Below are 7,854 nucleotides of genomic sequence, written 5' to 3'. Positions count from 1 at the left end.
TATCTGCTTGCTCTGCTTCAGCAGCAGGGGCGTCTTCCGGTGTTACCAACCCAGATCGCTTTATTGCTTCCGAGATAGGAACAGTTTCCACAGCTTCGGTTTTGTCTCCCTCGCGATCGACTCTTGCAGTAGAGCGAACTCTGGCCATTTGATTATGATTCACTTGAAATTTTTTGAATTGGCTTTTTTGTCTTTTCCGAAGCTCTTACACTTGCGCCGAAGCAGATTTTGTATGAGCGCAATGATCAAGCTTCGGCTATGACTAAAAATTTGGCAGCAAAACAGTACAATAGCAATGAATGCTGTGGTAACTTCACACCTACCCGTCTGTTTATATAGTGCTGCAGGTGGGAAGGTGAATCGGCAAGGTCTCCAGCACCGAACAAACAGTCACCCGCACTCACTGAACGGTGGGCCACATAGCTCGAGAAGATGAATCGTCGGCGAGCGTGTAATTGGTGCAAGATGGGTCGCGCGTCCGACGATTATTTTAATCGTTTCTCGCCAACGAGCTCAGGGAAGGTGTTTTTTGGATCTTCGGCATCCCGAAGCTTAGAAGATTTTTCACGGATCAAGCTCGTTACGAAAAACGATCTAGCGCCGCGAAGGGGCTGCTGTTGGGGGTATGCTTCGTAGCCGAAGATCCTAAAGAAATGAACACCTTCGGTGGATCCACTCCAAAGTAGCGTCGAAGCTATCGACTATAAAGCTTCGGCACAGTGACATGTCTCAAGACGAAGGGGTGAACTGACTTAAAGATGAAATGACTTAAAGACCCATGATATTCTGTGTCATTGTTGTAGTTCATTGTAAAGGGTATAAATGTAATTATATACAGGCTGTGAACTGTGCCTATAAATAGGTGAACAGTACCCATGTATTGTTCACGCGCTCTCCTATAATCACGCATTGGGCATTTGTTTTTGCTTTACGCTGGTATTTTTGCTTTCCTTCAAGCCAAAGGTACATTTGCAACTTGTTATCATTTCTACAATAATTAAATAGAAATGAGCTAATAATAATAATCATGTGTTTAAATTATTTTACATATTTTTTACCCTTCTTCATTATTTGTTGTGTTCATGATGGTATAACCTTCATAACCTTCGTCCGGAAACCATTATATCCCAAGGGAAATAATGCTTCGAAGGACGAAGGACTATAACATTTAACAATTTCTATGTTGCCTTGTTCTTAATTCATAGCATTTGAGAACAAGTCCCCAACAATCACTAAAACAATTATAGAAATGGCCCAAAGGCACATTTCCCTTTCAATCTCCCCCTTTTTGGTGATTTATGCCTACACATCAAAAAGCAACAAAAAGAAGTGCAATATCAATGTAATTGAAGACCAAATTGTTTTTGCTTATGATTTGTGAAAGTCGCCTAGAGGGGGGGTGAATAGGGCGAAACTGAAATTCTCAAAAATAATCACAACTACAAGCCGGGTTAGCGTTAGAAATATAATCAAGTCCATGAGAGAGGGTGCAAAACAAATTGCAAGCGAATAAGAAGTGTGACACGCGGATTTGTTTTACCGAGGTTCGGTTCTCGCAAACCTACTCCCCGTTGAGGTGGTCACAAAGACCGGGTCTCTTTCAACCCTTCCCTCTCTCAAACGGTCCCTCGGACCGAGTGAGCTTTTCTTCTCAATCACTTGGATCACAAAGTTCCCACAAGGACCACCACAAGATTGGTGTCTCTTGCCTCAATTACAAGTGAGTTTGATCACAATGAAGAATCAAAGAAAGAAGAAAGCAATCCAAGCGCAAGAGCTCGAAAGAACACAAGCAAATCTCTCTCACTAATTACTAAGGCGTTGTGTGGAATTTGGAGAGGATTTGATCACTTGGGTGTGTCTAGAATTGAATGCTAGAGCTCTTGTAAGTGGTTGAAGTAGGAAAACTTGGATGGATTGAATGTGGGGTGGTTGGGGGTATTTATAACCCCAACCACCAAACTAGCCGTTTGGGTGGAGGCTGTCTGTCGCATGGTGCACCGGACAGTCCGATGCACATCGGACATGTCCGGTGCGCCAGCCACGTCACCCGAACGTTAGGGTTCCGACCGTTGGAGCTCTGACTGCTGGGCCCGCCTGGATGTCCGGTGGCGCACCGGACATGCACTGTAGAGTGTCCGGTGCGCCAGCATGGGCGTGCCTGACTTCTGCGCGCGCTGGCGCGCATTCAATGCGCTGCAGGTAGCCGTTGGTGCCAAAGTATCTGTTGCTTCCCTGTCACACCGGACAGTCCGGTGTGCACCGGACATATCCGGTGAATTATAGCAAAGCAGCCGTTGCGATTTCCCGAAGCTGGCGAGTTCAGAGTCGCGTCCCCTTGGGGCACCGGACACTGTCCGGTGTACACCGGACAGTCCGGTGAATTATAGCGCAGCGGCTCTGAGTTTAACCGAAGGTGCGAAGTTCAGCTTTGGAGTCCCCTGGTGCACCGGACACTGTCCGGTGGCACACCGGACAGTCCGGTGCGCCCGACCAGGGTGCCTTTGGTTGTTTCTTTGCTCCTTTGTTTGAACCCTTTCTCTTGATCTTTTTATTGGCTTATGGTGAACCTTTGGTACCTGTAGAACTTATAGACTTGGGCAAACTAGTTAGTCCAATTATTTGTGTTGGGCAATTCAACCACCAAAATCATTTAGGAAATAGGTGTAAGCCTAATTCCCTTTCAATCTCCCCCTTTTTGGTGATTGATGCCCACACAAACCAAAGCAAATATAGAAGTGCATAACTGAACTAGCTTGCATAATGTAAGTGCAAAGGTTGCTTGGAATTGAGCCAATATAAATACTTATAAGATATGCATGGATTGTTTCTTCATTTTTAACATTTTGGACCATGCTTGCACCACATATTTTGTTTTTGCAAATTGTTTTGTAAATCCTTTTCAAAGATCTTTCACAAATAGTCAAAGGTATATGAATAAGATTTTGCGAAGTATTTTCAAGATTTGAAATTTTCTCCCCCTGTTTCAAATGCTTTTCCTTTGACTGAACAAAACTCCCCCTAAATGAAATCCTCCTATTAGTGTTCAAGAGGGTTTTGATATATCAATTTTGAAATACTACTTTCTCCCCCTTTTGAACACAATAGGATACCAATTTGAAATTTCCAATTGAAAATCATTTTTAAAATTAGGTGGTGGTGCGGTCCTTTTGCTTTGGGCTAATACTTTCTCCCCCTTTGGCATGAATCGCCAAAAACGGAGTCATTAGAGCCCTTAGAATTACTTTCTCCCCCTTTGGTCATAAATAAAGGAGTGAAGATTATACCAAAGATAGAGTCCTTTCTCTCCCTCAAAGATGGAGAGTGGCTCGGAGCGACGGCGAAGGATGAGTTACGGAGTGGAAGCCTTTTGTCTTCGCTGAAGACTCCAATTCCCTTTCAATACACCTATGACTTGGTTTGAAATAGACTTGAAAAGACATTAGTCATAGCATATGAAAGAGACAGGATCAAAGGTATATAAATGAGCTATGTGTGCAAATCAGCAAAAGAAGTTCCTAGAATCAAGAATATTTAGCTCATGCCTAAGTTTGTTAAAAGTTTGTTCATCAAGAGGCTTGGTAAAGATATCAGCTAATTGATCTTTAGTGTTAATATATGAAATCTCGATATCTCCCTTTTGTTGGTGATCCCTTAAAAAGTGATACCGAATGGCTATGTGCTTAGTGCGACTATGCTCAACGGGATTATCCGCCATGCGGATTGCACTCTCATTATCACATAGAAGAGGAACTTTGGTTAATTTGTAACCGTAGTCCCTAAGGGTTTGCCTCATCCAAAGTAATTGCGCGCAACAATGGCCTGCGGTAATGTACTCGGCTTCGACGGTAGAAAGAGCTACAGAATTTTTCTTCTTTGAAGCCCAAGACACCAAGGATCTTCCCAAGAACTGGCAAGTCCCCGATGTGCTCTTTCTATTAATTTTACACCCTGCCCAATCGGCATCCGAATAACCAATCAAATCAAAAGTGGATCCCCTAGGATACCAAAGCCCAAACTTAGGAGTATAAACTAAATATCTCAAGATTCGTTTTACGGCCGTAAGGTGAGCTTCCTTAGGGTCGGCTTGGAATCTTGCACACATGCATACGGAAAGCATAATGTCCGGTCGAGATGCACATAAATAGAGTAAAGATCCTATCATCGACCGGTATACCTTTTGATCCACGGACTTACCTTCCGTGACGAGGTCGAGATGCCCATTGGTTCCCATGGGTGTCTTGATGGGTTTGGCATCCTTCATCCCAAACTTGCTTAGAATGTCTTGAGTATACTTCGTTTGGCTTAGGAAGGTGCCCTCTTGGAGTTGCTTTACTTGAAATCCTAAGAAATACTTCAACTCCCCCATCATAGACATCTCGAATTTCTGTGTCATGATCCTACTAAATTCTTCACATGTAGACTCGTTAGTAGACCCAAATATAATATCATCAACATAAATTTGGCATACAAACAAGTCATTTTCAGAGTTTTAGTGAATAAAGTAGGATCGGCCTTTCCGACTTTGAATCAATTAGTGATAAGGAAATCTCTAAGGCATTCATACCACGCTCTTGGGGCTTGCTTGAGCCCATAAAGCGCCTTAGAGAGTTTATACACATGGTTAGGGTACTCACTATCTTTAAAGCCGGGAGGTTGCTCAACATAGACCTCTTCTTTGATTGGTCCATTGAGGAAGGCACTCTTCACGTCCATTTGATAAAGCTTGAAGCCATGGTAAGTAGCATAGGCCAATAATATACGAATTGACTCAAGCCTAGCTACGGGTGCATAGGTTTCACCGAAATCCAAACCTTCGACTTGGGAGTATCCTTTGGCCACAAGCCGGGCTTTGTTCCTTGTCACCACACCATGCTCATCTTGTTTGTTGCGGAAGACCCACTTGGTTCCTACAACATTTTGATTAGGACGTGGAACTAAATGCCATACCTCATTCCTAGTGAAGTTGTTGAGCTCCTCTTGCATCGCCACCACCCAATCCGAATCTTGGAGTACTTCCTTTACCTTGTGTGGCTCAATAGAGGAAACAAAAGAGTAATGCTCGCAGAAATGTGCAACACGAGATCTAGTGGTTACCCCCTTATGAATGTCGCCGAGGATGGTGTCGACGGGGTGATCTCGTTGGATTGCTTGGTGGACTCGACGGGGTGATCATTTGCATCTCCCCCTTGATCATTGTCGTTATCTTGAGGTGGCTCATTGGCTTGATCTTCTCCTTCATCAACTTGAGCCTCATCCTCATTTTGAGTTGGTGGAGATGCTTGCGTGGAGGAGGATGGTTGATCTTGTGCATTTGGAGGCTCTTCGGATTCCTTAGGACACACATCCCCAATGGACATGTTCCTTAGCGCGATGCATGGAACCTCTTCATCACCTGTCTCATCAAGATCAACTTGCTCTACTTGAGAGCCATTAGTTTCATCAAACACAACGTCACAAGAAACTTCAACTTGTTCGGAGGACTTGTTAAAGACTCTATATGCCCTTGTGTTTGAATCATATCCTAGTAAAAAGCCTTCTACAGTCTTAGGAGCAAATTTAGATTTTCTACCTCTTTTAACAAGAATAAAGCATTTGCTACCAAAGACTCTAAAATATGAAATGTTTGGCTTTTTACCGGTTAGGAGTTCATATGATGTCTTCTTGAGGATTCGGTGTAGATATAACCGGTTGATGGCGTAGCAGGCGGTGTTGACCGCCTCGGCCCAAAACCGATCCGATGTTTTGTACTCATCAAGCATGGTTCTAGCCATGTCCAATAGAGTTCTATTCTTCCTCTCCACTACACCATTTTGTTGTGGGGTGTAGGGAGAAGAGAATTCATGCTTGATTCCTTCCTCCTCAAGAAAGCCTTCAATTTGAGAGTTCTTGAACTCCGTCCTGTTGTCGCTTCTAATTTTCTTAATTCTTAAGCCGAACTCATTTTGAGCTCGTCTCAAGAATCCCTTTAAGGTCTCTTGGGTATGAGATTTTTCTTGTAAAAAGAATACCCAAGTGAAGCAAGAATAATCATCCACAATAACTAGACAGTACTTACTCCCGCCGATGCTTATGTAAGCAATCGGGCCGAATAGGTCCATGTGTAGGAGCTCCAGTGGCCTGTCAGTCGTCATGATGTTCTTATGTGGATGGTGCGCACCAACTTGCTTCCCTGCTTGGCATGCGCTGCAGATCCTGTCTTTCTCAAAATGAACATTTGTTAATCCTAAAATGTGCTCTCCCTTTAGAAGCTTGTGAAGATTTTTCATCCCAACATGTGCTAGTCGGCGATGCCAGAGCCAGCCCATGTTACTCTTAGCAATTAAGCAAGTGTCGAGTTCAGCTCTATCAAAATCTACCAAGTATAGCTGACCCTCTAACACTCCCTTAAATGCTATTGAATCATCACTCCTTCTAAAGACAATGACACCTATATCAGTAAAAAGACAGTTGTAGCCATTTGACATAATTGAGAAACAGAAAGCAAATTGTAGTCTAAAGAATCTACAAGAAAAACATTGGAAATGGAATGGTCAAGTGATATAGCAATTTTACCCAAACCTTTGACCAAACCTTGATTTCCATCCCCGAATGTGATAGCTCGTTGGGGATCTTGGTTTTTCTCATAGGAGGAGAACATCTTTTTCTCCCCTGTCATGTGGTATGTGCACCCACTGTCGATGATCCAACTTGAGCCCCCGGATGCATAAACCTACAAAACATGTTTAGTTCTTGACTTTAGGTACCCAAATGGTTTTGGGTCCTTTGGCATTAGAAACAAGAACTTTGGGTGCCCAAACACAAGTCTTTGACCCCTTGTGCTTGCCCCCAACATATTTGGCAACTATTTTGCCGGATTTGTTAGTTAAAACATAAGATGCATCAAAAGTTTTGAATGAAAAACTATGTTCATTTGATGCATTAGGAATTTTCTTCTTAGGCAACTTAGCACGGGTTGGTTGCCTAGAGCTAGATGTCTCACCCTTATACATGAAAGCATGGTTAGGGCCAGAGTGAGACTTCCTAGAATGAATTTTCCTAATTTTGTCCTCGGGATAGCTGGCAGGGTACAAAATGTAACCCTCGTTATCCTGAGGCATGGGAGCCTTGCCCTTAACAAAATTAGACAATTTCTTAGGAGGGGCATTAAGTTTGACATTGCCTCCCTGTTGGAAGCCAATGCCATCCTTAATGCCGGGGCGTCACCCTCTATAGAGCATGCTTCTAGCAAATTTAAATTTTTCGTTCTCTAAGTCATGCTCGGCAATTTTAGCATCTAATTTTGCTATATGATCATTTTGTTGTTTAATTAGAGCCATGTGATCATGTATAGCATTGATATCAACATCTATACATCTAGTACAAATAGAAGTGTGTTCAACGGTAGATGTAGAGGGTTTGCAAGATTTCAATTCTACAACCTTAGCATGCAATATATCATTTTTAGTTCTAAGGTCGGAAATTGTAGCATTGCAAACATCTAACTCTTTAGCCTTAACAAGCAATTTTTCATTTTCAATCCTAAGGCTAGAAAGAGACATGTTTAATTCTTCAATCTTAGCAAGTAAATCATCATTATCATTTCTAAGATTGGGAATTGAAGCATTACAAGCAATAGAATCAACCTTAGCTAACAAATTAGTATTCTCATTTCTAAGGTTGTCTATAGTCTCATGGCAAGTGCTTAATTCACTAGACAAATTTTCACATTTTTCAACTTCTAGAGAATAAGCATTTTTAACTTTAACATGCTTTTTGTTTTCCTTGATTAGGAAGTCCTCTTGGGAGTCCAAGAGATCATCCTTCTCATAGATGGCACTAATTAATTCATTTAATTTCTCTTTTTGTTGCATG

This window comes from Zea mays, chromosome 8, assembly GCF_902167145.1.
Source record: "Zea mays cultivar B73 chromosome 8, Zm-B73-REFERENCE-NAM-5.0, whole genome shotgun sequence".
NCBI classification, from domain to species: Eukaryota; Viridiplantae; Streptophyta; class Magnoliopsida; order Poales; family Poaceae; genus Zea; species Zea mays.
The sequence above is the reverse complement of the archived record's forward strand: the minus strand, read 5'-3'. Positions refer to the sequence as shown.